This window comes from Lygodium microphyllum, unplaced genomic scaffold, assembly GCF_053477565.2.
Source record: "Lygodium microphyllum isolate KBCC unplaced genomic scaffold, Lygodium_microphyllum_v1.1.10 scaffold_261, whole genome shotgun sequence".
In the NCBI taxonomy this organism is placed as follows: domain Eukaryota; kingdom Viridiplantae; phylum Streptophyta; class Polypodiopsida; order Schizaeales; family Lygodiaceae; genus Lygodium; species Lygodium microphyllum.
In genome coordinates this window covers 5,174-20,454 of record NW_028229742.1, presented here as the reverse complement: position 1 = coordinate 20,454, position 15,281 = coordinate 5,174, and the positions used below count along the sequence as shown (strand labels likewise).

Here is a 15,281-nt window from a genome sequence, read left to right as displayed (position 1 = left end):
CCTCCTTATGCCTTGAAGGCCGTGTATCTTGCCCAACTGCAACATTTTCATCTTGTTGTCCATGGTCTGAGCCTTGTCCAAGGTCAAGCATTGCATTTCCTTCATTCCTATGTGAATGTTCATACTGAGAGGCATCATCACTGCTTGAGTCCATCTGATTGTAAGAAGACAAATTGCTGTAATTTCTCAGCTGAGAGCAAAAATCAGCGCCAACACAAAGCTTTGACTTGCAATGAGATGCCTCGGGTCTACCAAATCAAGGAATTGAGTGGTATCCCGGCAATGGAACCATGAAAGCAGGCTACCTTCTTGGAAAGGGTGGTAATTTCTTGATTAAGCACTTAATTACAGCAACAATATTTATTACAAAACTGAGAAATGCAAATTAATTTACAATCTTGGACAATGGACACCCTGTTGGCCCCAAAACTAGTGCCCCTTTCGGTATTTCTTTAACTTAATTGAAGAAGAAGTTAATGTACAATGAGATTCTCCCAATCCCTTTTGATATTCCAACTCCCCTTACTATCCAAAATGACCTAGTAGTCTTCAATCTGATTTGCCCCTTAATTCGAGCAGTCAATTAGCCTTCTCTCGCTTTGATAGAGATGGAAAATGCCCCAAGTTCAATGATTTGCTGGCCCCTCCACTTGAATTTGATGGAAAAGAGCTTCAACCCTATTAATCCAAGTCTTAGAGCTTCCAATTTCTGGCATGCTTCTTGAGGCTACTGCTAAACCCTAATTTCTACTCTACAATTTAGGGCTTATAATAGAGAAATCGGAAATTTCTCAACCTCTAGTGATCTGAATATTGTACTACTTGGGACAAGGCTGTAGAAAGACTGAGAGATGAGAGAGAATGCCGAGGAGAGAGAAAATTCAAACTTTCTTCACGAAGAATTGAAGAAAAGCAGTCATTTGCTACTACTGCCCTATCTCAACAGCCTATAGATACTGTCTCCAGTTGTTGATTGGTTTTCTCCTGCCCCTAGCTACCTCAGAAGGTCCTCCAATGGCTACAAATCATGCCAAGCACGGGAACTGCTCTAATACCAAATGTGAGAAAAATGCACCGACTATGGAAGAGAGAAACGAGACAATGACTATGAGTGAGAGTGTACTTACTGAAGTGAAGTGAAAAGAGTTAAGGTACAACCTAAGTTAGATCAAGGGTGTTAGGTCAAGGATTGACCTAACCAACCCTCCACCAACTAACTAGAGTTAAGCTAACTCACTCTAGTCCCTAGTGACACTACTTTTAATGTCAAGACACTAAGTATACACACTAAAGTGACACTTATTAAAGTGTCCACACTACACAAATTACATGGACATTGCCCAAAATTGACAAATTCTAAGAACGTGGGAGTCCTAAGTGGGGGGAAATCACTATTTCCTAGTCCATGTATATCATTACCTAAACAAGTTGCATACATGTTTCTGTTAGCCTGCTCTTATTCAATCTCAGTCTGTCATCTCCTGGTTGTGAGCTCCTGTCAGAGTCTGACAGGAGACAGAGGAGCTCTGTCAGTGTGTTTTTAGGCTGCTTTTGTTAGTATGCAGCCTTGGGCATTTTACAGCCCAATTTGGGCTGTTTCTGGGCTGACTGCCCATTGTTTTGGGCAGTCGGACCAGATCTGGCCATAGTCGGCCAGATCTGGCCAGGTCGGCCAGTTTAGCTGGTCGGCCAGTTTGCTGGCTGGGGGCTATTTATAGCAGCCCCCCCAGTCAGTCCAGCATTCACTCTCTGCAGGTACAGCACTGCTTCCTCCGTCTCCGTCTCCGGCATTGGTGCTGCCTCTACTTCCAGTCTGTCCTGGTTCCCTCACTGACGCTCCGGGCTGCGTGCAGGGACTGTTCTGTCCATTCCAGTGTATTCAGCATTCATCTCAGTCAGTGCAGACTTTCTTCCTTCATTCTCTGCTTCTTCTCTCCTCTCCTCTGTGTTCGTGTTCTTCTTTCGCTGCGCACTCTCACATGGTATCATTGCCTGATTGAGAGCACGGAGGACGAGAGAAATACCTTACTGCTGCTGCCCACAGTTCCACAACAGCCAGGCGATTCCTTCAGGCGGCTGCCCACAGGTCCATCCCAGCCAGGCGACTGCATCAGAAGGCTGTACAGCCTGCGTTTGCTGTACAAAGGGGCTGCCACGTCATTCAGTGACGCAGCAACCCTGCGTTTGCTGCCAGGAGACCTCTTCTGCTGCAGGGCGACCTTCCTACAGCCTGCGTTTTGCTGTTTTGCAGGTCGCTTCTACCCCGGCTGCTCCTATCCTGCAGGCGACCTCTGTCTGGGCTTGTTCCCGGTGCTGGTGGTCTCGATTCTAGTGTTCGACATCAGATCTATTTGCGTTTTGCAGATCCAGGTGTTTGTAGGCACTCTCTGCCTGCGTCTTGGTGGTTGGTGACCACATTGCTGGTCCTATTTCGTCAGCGGCACAACTTTCTTTGGTATTTTGCAGATTGGAAGATGTCTTACCAGTTTTCAAGCTTTGAAGACTCAGAGGATGAGCTTCTTTCTCATCATTCCTCTGAGCGGAGGCGGGACTATCGTGAAGTTCGACATCGGGAAGACCCTCCTCGCACTCGTCCTTCTTCAGTCCATGCATCTCAGAGGGTTCCATCTACTGCGAAGGTTTCTTCAGTGAAGACTGCATCAACTGTGTGGATGCCTTCCTTGATTCCCTCTATACAGGTGCCGATTCTCCCTTCCTTTCCGAAGGAAGATAAGTTGGATGGTTCCAACTACTCCCTATGGTCATGCAAGGTGGCTTGCATCCTTGATACCTTTGATCTATGGGAGCTTGTTTCTTCGCCCATCGACCGACCCCCCGTGGATTCGTCCGATGGCACCTCTATGGACCGTGCAGCCTTATGGGATAGGCTCAACTCTCGAGCCCGTTCCTTTCTTTTTATGAGTCTCCATGATTCTGTTCTTGTACATGTTCACAGGTTAAAGACTGCGGCGGAAATATGGACAAAGCTTGCATCTTTGTATCAGCACAAGACATTTGCCCACAAGATTTCCCTGGAGAAGAAGTTGCGGATGCTCAGTCTTGATGGTTCTTCTTCCATGAAGGAGCACATCACGAAGATGGAGGATATGCGAGGCGAGCTAGCCTCTCTTGGTCGTCTGATATCGTCTGAGGATATGGCGATTCTGTTGACTCAGCTGCCATCACCCCGTTATGATGTCTTCTACACCAGCCTCATCACTACGAGAACCCGTGAGACTCTCCTATGGGAGGAGCTTTCCCCGCTTGTCTTGGAGCATGACGAGCGACTCAAAGAGGTGGGAGCCAGTGGCTCCACCAAGGCATTTACGGCTACCACAGGTGGTGGCAAGAAGAAGAAACAAAAGAAGGAGAAGTCCAAGGACAAGAAGGAGGAAGATAAGAAGGATGCGAAGGAGAAGAAGCCCAAGTGTCCCCATTGTGGAAAGGGCACTCATCCCGAGGAGAAGTGTTGGCAGAAGTATCCCCATTTGAAGCCTAAGGAGAAGGACTCGAAGGAAGCCCCAGCCACAACAGAATCTGCGTTTGTGCATCTCTTTGTTGAGGAAGACACTGCCCTAGCTTCTACCACACAGGAGAAGCCTTGGCTCGTTGACAGTGGAGCATCTTCACATATGACCTTCCGTCAGAATTGGCTTCAGGATCTTCGTTCCAGAGGGGGTACAGTCACCATTGGTGACAATTCTACAATTCCTATTCATGGAGTGGGGACTTTACCTATGTTTTCTGACAGGCGGTCTTCCTCCACCAAAGTTCTCTATGTGCCTGATTTGGGCTTTAACCTATTATCCGTGCATGGTCTTACTCAGTTAGGTACCCGAGTCATTTTTACTCAGGATGCAGTCACAGTGGAGGATGCTTCTACAGGTGATGCTCTTTGGACAGGTACACAGGAGGGTGGGCTTTATACGCTCACAGCCTTGGCTGCGCGGACTTCCCATGAGCTTCATCTGCTCTGGCATGCTCGGTATGGTCATTTGAACCTCGATTCTCTCCGCCGGGCTTCTAGGAGGAAGATGGTGGAGGGACTTCCTGATTTCCCTCCTCTTCACACTTTGTGCCCTAGCTGCTTGAGGGGCAAGCAGCACCGGCAGCCTCACCCACAGGTTGCTTCTAGGAGGGCTACTTCTCCGCTTGAGTTGGTTCATACCGACCTTTGCGGACCTATGGGCACGGCCTCCCTTGGGAAGGCCAAGTATTTGATGCTGATTGTGGACGACTTTAGTCGTTATGTGTGGCCTTATTTCTTGGAGTATAAGAGCGAGGCGTACTCCCGTTTCTGTGAGTGGCAGGTGTTTGTGGAGACCCAAACAACTTCCAAGGTTCGTGGTGTTCGAGCTAATCACAGTGGAGAGTTCACTTCTCACCTTTTCTCTAAGTTTTGCAGGGATCATGGTATTCGGGTGGAGTATTCCCATCCGAACACACCATCAGAGAATGGTGTGGTGGAGCGTGCGAATCGGACCATGATTGAGATGGCCCGATCTATGCTGGAGCATAGGAGTCTTCCTCATTTCCTTTGGGGTGAGGCGGTGGCTACAGCGGTGCATATACGCAACCGCTCTCCGACTTCGGCGTTACAGGACATGACTCCATATGAGGCTTTCTTTGGAAAGAAGCCTTCCGTGTCCCATTTTCGCATCTTTGGGTGCGATGCTTTTGTCCATGTGGCCAAGAAGAAGAGGAAGACGAAGTTCGACTCTAAGTCAAGAAAGCTTATCTTCGTTGGTTATAGTACGACCACGAAGGGATATCGGCTCTACGACCCGACGACTCGGCAGGTTGAGGTGAGCAGGGATGTGATCTTTGATGAGGCTTCGGCCTCTGAGGATCCGATTGATGGTTCTATTACAGATGTTTCTTCATCCTCGACGGACCCCCCCCCCCCCCCTATTCCTCCTCCTTCGGCTTCCCTTTCCCCTTTGGTGGATGTGCCTTCGTCTTCTACGAGCTCTTCTACCGCCACTTCGGGATCTTCACGGGATATACAGCCTTCTTCAGATGCGGAGGATTTACCTTCACTCGGTGAGGGGGAGTCCCTCTCCGATTTGGGTGCTTTACAGGTTCCGGAGACCCCCCGGTCTCCCTCACAGGAGTCTCTCAGGATTCCTTTATGGTATCGCCGGCTCATGCAGGATTCAGGTGTTACTCACTTTCCTGCTTCTTCTTCAGGTCCACGTCGATCAGCACGTTTACAGGCCCAGCAGGACAGTTCACTATGTATGAACTATGCTCTTATGTCACAGATTCTTCAGGATTCCGAGCCTTCCACTGTGGAGGAGGCTCTTGCACAGGATATTTGGAGACAGGCTATGCAGGCCGAGCTCAACTCCATCGAGCGAAACCATACGTGGGAGCTTGTACCACGTCCCGCGAAACGGAAGGTGATTGGTGTGAAATGGGTCTTTAAGACCAAATATCTTGCAGATGGCTCCTTGCACAAGCATAAAGCTAGGCTTGTTGCCAAGGGTTTTGCCCAGCGTGCAGGGTTGGATTACTTTGAGACTTTTGCTCCTACAGCTAGGATGTCCACCATCCGAGTGCTTTTGGCTCTTGCTGCTCATCACCGTTGGCCTGTCTATCAGATAGACGTCAAGTCTGCTTTTCTGAATGGCGTTCTTGAGGAGGAGATTTATGTTTCACAGCCTCCTGGTTTTCTTGTGCAGGGGAAGGAGGATCATGTCTACAGGCTGCGGAAGGCTCTTTATGGCCTAAAGTAGGCTCCTCGTGCTTGGTACCAGCGGATTGACCGCTTCTTTCTACAGAGTGGCTTTGCGCGCTCCGCTTATGATCCCAACCTCTACTTACGGGTTGTGGATTCTCTTTCGGTGTTCCTCATCTTGTATGTGGATGATCTTATCATTACAGGGAGCGACACTCAGCAGGTGGAGCATACACGGTCCATTCTACAGCAGGAGTTTGACATGACGGATCTAGGGATCCTTCACTTCTTTCTAGGTCTGGAGATCTATCAGATGGCACAGGGCATTTTTATCTCGCAGCACAGGTACACCTCCGAGCTTCTTTCGGAGTTTGATATGGCTGAGTGTCGGCCTATCTCATGCCCTATGGACCCTGAGTCCAAGCTTTTGACAGCTGGAGTTCCTCTTACCGATCCCACCCGTTACAGGTGCCTTGTCAGCTCTCTTATCTGGCTGCTTCACACTCGGCCGGATATCTCCTTTGTGGTGGCTTTATTGTCTTCCTTTATGCAGACTCCTACCCAGGATCACTGGCAGGCGGCCTTGCGGGTTCTTTGCTATTTGCAGGGGACTCGATCCTTTGGGATCATGTATGGAGATGGGATTACCCTTTCTGGATGGAGTGATTCTAATTGGGCAGGTGATGTGGATTCGCGACGATCCACTACAGGTTATGCTTTCACCCTTGGATCTGGTGCTGTCTCTTGGAGCAGCAAGAAGCAGCCTACTGTGGCACTTTCTTCTACAGAGGCTGAGTATCGGGCCCTATGTTCGACCGCTATGGAGGCAGTTTGGCTCCGTCGCTTACTCGCGGAGATTGGCTTTTCCCAGACCGGACCTACGGAGCTGCGCGTGGATAACCAGAGTGCTCTTGCTCTGGCTAAGAACCCGGTGTTTCATGCTCGTACGAAGCACATTGAGGTTCAGTATCACTATGTTCGAGAGCGGATTGTGGATTCGGAGCTGGTGGTGGTCTATTGTCCTACGGCGGCCAATGCAGCTGATCTCTTTACGAAGCCGTTGCCTCAGGCTTCTTTGCTTCATCACATGCGGTTCTTGGGTCTTCAGACTCTCCCAGGAGTTGAGAGGGGGTGTTAGCCTGCTCTTATTCAGTCTCAGTCTGTCATCTCCTAGTTGTGAGCTCCTGTCAGAGTCTGACAGGAGACAGAGGAGCTCTGTCAGTGTGTTTTTAGGCTGCTTTTGTTAGTATGCAGCCTTGGGCATTTTACAGCCCAATTTGGGCTGTTTCTGGGCTGACTGCCCATTATTTTGGGCAGTCGGACCAGTTCTGGTCAGTCGGACCAGATCTGGCCATAGTCGGCCAGATCTGGCCAGGTCGGCCAGTTTAGCTGGTCGGCCAGTTTGCTGGCTGGGGGCTATTTATAGCAGCCCCCCCAGTCAGTCCAGCATTCACTCTCTGCAGGTACAGCACTGCTTCCTCCGTCTCCGTCTCCGGCATTGGTGCTGCCTCTACTTCCAGTCTGTCCTGGTTCCCTCACTGACGCTCCGGGCTGCGTGCAGGGACTGTTCTGTCCATTCCAGTGTATTCAGCATTCATCTCAGTCAGTGCAGACTTTCTTCCTTCATTCTCTGCTTCTTCTCTCCTCTCCTCTGTGTTCGTGTTCTTCTTTCGCTGCGCACTAGCCTGCTCTTATTAAGTCTCAGTCTGTCATCTCCTGGTTGTGAGCTCCTGTCAGAGTCTGACAGGAGACAGAGGAGCTCTGTCAATGTGTTTTTAGGCTGCTTTTGTTAGTATGCAGCCTTGGGCATTTTACAGCCCAATTTGGGCTGTTTCTGGGCTGACTGCCCATTATTTTGGGCAGTCGGACCAGATCTGGCCATAGTCGGCCAGATCTGGCCAGGTCGGCCAGTTTAGCTGGTCAGCCAGTTTGCTGGCTGGGGGCTATTTATAGCAGCCCCCCCAGTCAGTCCAGCATTCACTCTCTGCAGGTACAGCACTGCTTCCTCCGTCTCCGTCTCCGACATTGGTGCTGCCTCTGCTTCCAGTCTGTACTGGTTCCCTCACTGACGCTCCGGGCTGCGTGCAGGGACTGTTCTGTCCATTCCAGTGTATTCAGCATTCATCTCAGTCAGTGCAGACTTTCTTCCTTCATTCTCTGCTTCTTCTCTCCTCTCCTCTGTGTTCGTGTTCTTCTTTCGCTGCGCACTCTCACAGTTTCAACACATTAAAATCCAACTCTCCGTCTTCTTAATCATTCAATTTTTTTCAGTCTTTAAACTACTCTTGGCTTTAAAGACAAAAGCAAGGCCTTTTAGCTACTCCCCTTCCCTAATAGCCCACCCAAACCCCGGTTCCGGTCCTACATTTGAAGCGAACAGTTTCCGCTTCTTCTGCTCTTTTCTCTCGCACTCCTTGAGCTCCAAATCATCTCTTCTCTCTCTCTCTCTCTCCCAAAACCTCTCCTCTTGTCAATACCATGTCTTCTCATGGTGTTTCTCCCTATGATGCGCCTGCTTCTACTGAACTTCAGCACATGGAGAATGCCCATCCAGCTTCTCTTGAACCTAAACACATGCACAAGTAGCATCTCCAAGCCTCTTCTTCTTTCAAATCCGAAAGAGATTCATCCATTGTGGCAATTCTCCAAGCTCAAGTTCAAAAAATGTTGCAGCACTACACACTCGTCATTTTTCATTTATGCCCACAACCATGAGGAAGTAGCCTCTTCAATTCCAACCCAATCCCTTTAAAGGGGAGAAGGAATGCGATGCAACAAATATAGATTGATGGCTCGCCAAATGAACGATGTATTTTGATTTGTATCAATTTGATGATGCTTAGTGCATCGGTAGATACAAATCATGTTACAAGGGAAGGCATACGCTTGGTGGGCAAAGCCTACACCCTAAGCTCATGACTTGGGCTGATTTTCAATACAATTTTCGGAAACACTTTGTAAACAACGATCGGATTAAAATTTTTCAAATTTTATTTGAGTTGAATATATGCAAGATGAGCTTGGATGCGTACCCTCAAGAATTCAAAGATTTATTGCATAAAACAAAAGCCTTGGACAATCCTAAAATATCTACTCTGCATGTAATACCTTTTTGAATTGCTCTTGGACTACCAAAATGAGGTGATCTGCAATCCTCTTCACTCACTCAAGAACATCTACAAGTATGCAAAAAAATTTGGCAACACTTTGGCTGCAAGTAGGGGCAACCAATTGACTAGAGGTTCCTATCAAGCTGCCTCAATCTTAAGTCAAAGAAGTTGTCTAACTCAGCAACTCCTCGTCAACCGACTTTCAAGTTGCATAAGAAAAAGGATGGCAAGCGTAAGGTCGCTCGTAGCGAGAATCTCAAAGGGCCATTGTTTCGCCTACGACCAGATGGGTCATTTTCGTGGTGATCACGAGTGTCCCCAAAAAAAAAAGGCAAAGTCTTCTAACAAGACTTCGATAAATGCACTTGAGGCTCCAAGTATTTCTTCTGAAATTTTCTTCAAAGAATGTTTTGTTAATGGTAGCAATAGCAACAATAGTCCCATTAGTAAAACTACTTTTGGCTTACATGACCTTCTAAAGGCCGTTGGACGTATAAATGGCCAAGACATTACGGTTCTATTTGATAATGATTCTACTCATAATTATATTTCTTCTCGCTTGATACAAAAACTACGACTTCACATGGTACTCAATGATTGAGTTTATCATGTCAAATCTACGGAGTGCCCTACGGTGGATCACTAGGATCGAATTGTACTGGACTTGGATCTCTAGATCCAACAATATCATCAAATTATAAATCTCTAACTTAGAAGCCTTGACCATATGGATGTCATTCTTAGCATACCATGGTTCTTTGAAAAATACTACTCCTTGTATATTGATTATAAAAATCATATACTTTCATCGAGGGCTATTTAGCCTTCGAGATCACAAAAAATAATATACATATAATTTCAGCAATGGAGTTTACTCAACGTTTTTTCAATCCAACTGTTTTTTATTGAAAAAGTTCAATCATTTAATTATTAATGTAATTCAATTTCTTTTAATAATAATCTTAATATGAGTTCAAATGTAAGTGAGTATTTTGAATCTGATATTACATGAGTATGTTGATGTTTTTCCACCCAAGCTACCTAATGGTCTTTTACCGTCTCACAGAATCTTAGACCATATAATTGAAACCTGGTCTGATAGTCATCCCATCTCTTGGCAACCTTGTAGGTTTAGCCTAAAAGAGGACGACGAGATAGCTAGGCAACTTCATGACTATTTGGCTAAGGGTTATATTAACCAAGTAAATCCCCATGGGGCGCACCAATCCTTCTTGCCAAAGAGAAGGATGGCACGATGCACTTCTATGTTGATTACAAAGCGCTCAATAAGGTAACCATCGAGAATAAATACATATTGCCTAGAACGGATGACCTTATTGATCGACTTTGTGATACGCACTCTCTTACCGAAATCCATCTAAGGTCCGAATACCATCAGATATAGATAGCTTCAAAAAATGTCCCAAAAATTGTGTTTTAAGCATGGTATGGACATTATCTATTTTTTATCCTATCTTTTGGATTGACCAATAATCCCACAACTTTTCAACAAATGATGACTGTTTTATTTCCTCCATATCTTGGGAAGTGGATAGTCGTTTTCCTTAACAACTTCCTTATTTATAGTAAGTCATTGAAGGAGCATACAAAACACTTGTATATCATCTTATATCTCTTAAGACGAGCAATTGTTTGCCAAACTATCCAAGTGCGAATTCTTTTGCACAGAGCTATTATACCTTGGACATGTTATCTAGATTGATGGCATTTGAATTGATCCTGAAAAGGTACGAGTAGTGCTTGACTAGCATATTTTCAGGACCATAAGGTAGGTAAAATCTTTTTTAGGTTTTGCTGGGTTTTTTCAAGAATTCATTAAGAACTATTCTAATATTGTTAAACCCTTGATATGTTTGCTTGAGGGTATTTAAAGCAAGAAGAAGCACGTTAGTCCACCAGTTGTTTGGACTAGTAAGCTCAATCAATGTTTTCAAGCATTGAAACAACTTGTTACCACTGTACCAATGTTGCAAATTATTGATCTGAATAAACCTTTTGAGGTTCATATGGATGCAAGTGATTATACTTTATGTGCTATCCTTTATCAAGATGGCCGACCTATCGCATTCAAAAGCTATAAGCTCATTAATGCACAAACACATTATACTACCCAAGAGAAGAATTGTTAGCAATCATCCATGCACTTAAAAGTATAGCGTCATTATTTGTATGGCGCCTAGTTTATAGTTCAAATGGACCATCACTCATTGAAATACCTATGTGATCAACACAATCTCTATAGCCGCAAGGCGAGATGGCCGGAGCTTCTACAAAAGTTTGGCTTTGAAATTCATTACAGAAAGGCTACAAATATAGTTGTCGATGCTATTAGTTGAATTCCTAAAGTCAATGCTTTTGTTGAATTCTCCGAAATTTCAATTGATTTCTATCTTTCTCTCAGAGATAATAGCCCAAACGATCTTCACTACAATAAGATCTGGAAACTAGTTCAAGAGGGATCTAGTAGCCCAAGAAGCTCAGGAGGTCCAAACGCCCGAAGGCTGCGTACCCCATGATCAAGATTTCCACAAGAAAATTTTATAGAAGTATCGTGATGCGTCGAGCAGCGTTGAACACCCTAGCATACACCAAACTTTGGCCTTGGTCACCTATCATTTTTATTGGCCACATACTAAGACTACAATTGAGTCTTATATGTGTGAGTATCCACAATGTCAACTTAATAAAGTTGAACGGCACAAATAGACAAGGATATTGCATCCTTTACAAATTCCTGATAGAAAATGAAGTAGCATTTCTATGGATTTTGTGATAGGGTTGTCCCTCTAGATTGTGATCGATCGATTCACAAAAAAAGCTCAATTCATTCTACAAAGCGATAGTAAAAAGCCATGAGTTGGCTGGTCTCTTTATCGAACACCTTTACAGACTTTATGGTTTGCCTAATGAAATAGTCAATAACCACAATCCTAAGTTCACTAGCCATTTTTGGCAAACAATGTTTCAAAAAGTGAAAACTCAATTGTCCATGTCGTCCTCGAAATATCCAAAAACTGATGGGAGACCAAACAGACAAATCAAACCATGGAGGATACGCTTCATGCATATATCTCCCATAGACAATCTGATTTGGAGCATTATCCTCCTCAGATTGAGTTAGCTTATAGCAGTACTAAGCGTTCGGCTATCGATTATAGCCCGTTTACGCATGCGTATGATTATAAGCGAAAACCATTAATTGCTACCTAAGCTTAGGTGGGTAAAAATGCAATCCCTAGTCAACTTTTTGCACGATATACAGGAGATGTTAACGATTGCAAGGAAAAGCATTAAAACAGTCCAAGATTGTACCACATTTTATGCTAACCAACATCGTACCCCTAGACAGCTCTAAGAAGACATGTGGATTTACCTTAAAGTCCCAAAGGACTCCAATTCAATGACTACCGACAAGTGTGATAGATTGTCCTTGAGGTATTGTGGTCCTTTTCAAATTACCAAGAAGATAAGTAGAGCATATCCTATGAGTTTGACTTATCTTCACAAATCCGAGTTTACCCCATGTTCCACACGAGTCATTTGAAAGAACAACTAGGACAAGGTAAGCAAATTATTCCAATTGAGAAAGTCCTACGGCTCAAGGATACTACTCATTATGTTCCACTCAAACCCGAATCAGTTCTTGACCTTATGACTAAACGATCCTGTTAGACCATTTATCCCGAATATTTGGTCAAGTGAAAAACCGCTTGGAGGCAGAGGCTACTTGGACATCGATACATTCATTGAGGAGTCGTTTTCCTCACTTTGTCTCTCACGATATTGCTAAGGACAGCAATTATTTATCAGGGGAAAAGTATCATATCCTTGGACACCCAAATGCACTAAAGACACTTCGGAGTTAGAATAATCGAGTCCTATAAATAGGAATCAAGGCCCTATTGCGCACATTAATTGTGTGCTCACTACTCTTAGACGCTTGGCCCGTTGGCCAATGCATCCATGCATCGGGATGGTGTGGAGTAGTGATATGGGACACCAATCCTTGGGATGTGGTTGTGTGACCTAGAGTGTTGCTAGCTCCTAGGCTCAGGGGTGAGCCCGTTTGGCTCTACGATTGTACAACTGGGAGGTGAGTCTGATGTTGAGTCCCTTTTATGGTGAGTTTTGCTTGCACCGTGCAAGTTGGATCTTAGAGGGATGTTTCAATGAGGCTCCTTTGTGTTTACAAGGGAGGCTACCATCCCGACATGGTAGTGAGCAGAAAGCATTTGCACCTTCAAAGAGTAAGTGACAAGCATAGAAAGAAGAAGATCCAGTATTACCATTGTGGCAAGAAAGGGAATGCAAGAACCTAGCGGCATTATCGAAGGAGGAAGATGAGGACGAGTACAAGGAGGCGGCGGCGGCAATGGCAGCAACGGCGACAAGGGGGGAAAAGGGGAGGCAAGGTAAGTAAGAATGACTCCAACAAGTCATCATCATCTTCAAATTCAAGTTCAAACTCCAACTCAAGCTCTCTAGCAAAAGCAAAAGCCAGGGCTATGAAGGGATCCTCTTCTATAGTAAAGGCAAAAGGCCGTGAAGGCCTCCTCTTCCACCTTCTAGCCCTAGTGTGCTGGCATCCCTCACCACACTCTAGTGCCAGAGACAATGTGAGACGATTTTGTGGCACCTAACTGCCCCCCGCTCGATCCACAGTCAAATATGGCAGACCACTTTGCCGCCTGCAAATATATGCTTGCAAGCTTCATTGGACACAGCAGGAAAAAATCTGGATGATTTTGATCAGATTTAGGGGTCCCAATGTCTGCTGAACTGCTTTTCTTTGTTGAGAAAAAAGCCCGCAGTTTTGTGACAGCAGAGGGTGTGAAGAAAAAACCGAGAGCAACCATTTCGGTGACACTTTCACCGCCTTTTCCACCAATTAGTGGAGGACATGTCATCCAATAGGTATCTCAATGCATCTTGATTTGTCTTTCAATTGGGAAAGTACTGCCAATACGAAATGCAACTAAATAGGGCGCCATAACTTTTTCGGCCCCCTTACCCTACAACATTGGCAAATGTGTTGACACCTACAGCAAATAGAGTCTTTTCTGGACGCCACAATCTTGGAAAAGCATGGTGATTATATACAGGTATACCAGACAGACACAAGAAGATATGTCCCAAACTTCAACCTCAGATTCAATTCAGCAAATGTGTCAATGTCTCCCAGACTGAAAGTTGCTAAGCACTTTGTGTTCTGGAAGATCGCCAGAGTCACAAAAGCAGAGACTCGGGGGAGAGCTGCTACAAGAGGAAGAGTTCGACAAGTCGGATGACACACAGCCCAGCATGGAGCTTCTCAAACTGACCTTAGGTCAAAGCTTCCAACCCATTTTGCTCGAGTTTGCTTGCATCTTGTCCCTTGCCCCTCTTCTTCCTACCACTCCCATACATCAGATTGAGGTAGTTTGGAAAGGTGTGCCCCAGGTTACGATTTTCCCCCAAAATAATGGACGCAAATGCGAGAAATAAGATTTGCACAAAATGATCGGCTCGTTCAGTTTCAGAATTTCCTGCTTCATAACACATGAAGATAAGGCAAAAACCCCGGCGGCTTGCCCCCCCAGGGAACTGCAGCATCGTCCCCCTTTTTCTCCTTTGATGATTAATACTATTAACAGGAACCATTTATGTGCATCTATGCTTTTGATGGATATAACTCCACTCGGCAATCTTCTTCCTTGAGCTATGGCAGACTGGTAGCCGATATTGAAATCAAAAATGGAGCTCACCTTTACAAAAGCCGCCGGTGCGCCCCCCCAGGGAACTGCAGCATCGTCCCCCTTTTTCTCCTTTGATGATTAATACTATTAACAGGAACCATTTATGTGCATCTATGCTTTTGATGGATATAACTCCACTCGGCAATCTTCTTCCTTGAGCTATGGCAGACTGGTAGCCGATATTGAAATCAAAAATGGAGCTCACCTTTACAAGGAAAATTTGTCTTCTTTCGAGACCTCAGCTTACGATGATGCGAACTTCTGTTATCTCTTGTTCTTTCACTGACGACTAGTCTTCTTTCGAGGCGTAAACATATGATGCCGGCTTCTGTTTTCTCTTTCTCTTCTTCGGTTAGGACATGTCTTCTCTCCCGAGCCGTAAGCATACGACTAGAAGTTCCACCTCTCTCTCTCTCTCTCTCTCTCTCTCTCTCTCTCTCTCTCTCTGGCTTTCACCACTTGCAACCAACTCATCCAGTCTACCAACCGAGAAGCACTCAACCCGGCCCCCCAATTAAGCATTCATAGAAAACCAATGAGCACGTGTAGACCATGGGCATGGAGTCGCAATTGCAATAAAGTTGCCTATGTCCTTGCAAGAGCTTTGTAAATATTTTACTCCGATCCATCCATTACCCTATATTAGCATCTCGCACACAAGTGCTTCCAAAACGAACCAAAAAGTGAAGTTATCGTACGGTAAAGCTAAGTTACTATGTTATAGCACAACCTCAC

At 45.5% G+C, this 15,281-nt stretch overlaps 1 protein-coding gene across 6 annotated transcripts in view; it reads right to left on the bottom strand.

Moving 5' to 3' along the window:
* The window catches only part of LOC148008221 (calmodulin-binding receptor-like cytoplasmic kinase 2), a 57,659-nt gene extending 42,578 nt beyond the window's left edge, over positions 1 to 15,081 (bottom strand). For 5 of the 6 annotated variants that reach the window (XM_087674399.1, XM_087674397.1, XM_087674398.1 and 2 more), the window contains exon 1: positions 14,752 to 15,081. The gene's annotated coding sequence lies outside the window, so the exon portion shown is untranslated. The remainder of the gene's footprint in view (positions 1 to 14,751) is intronic. The other variant, XM_087674400.1, reaches the window with a different exon arrangement.
* Positions 15,082 to 15,281: the final 200 nt, after the last annotated feature.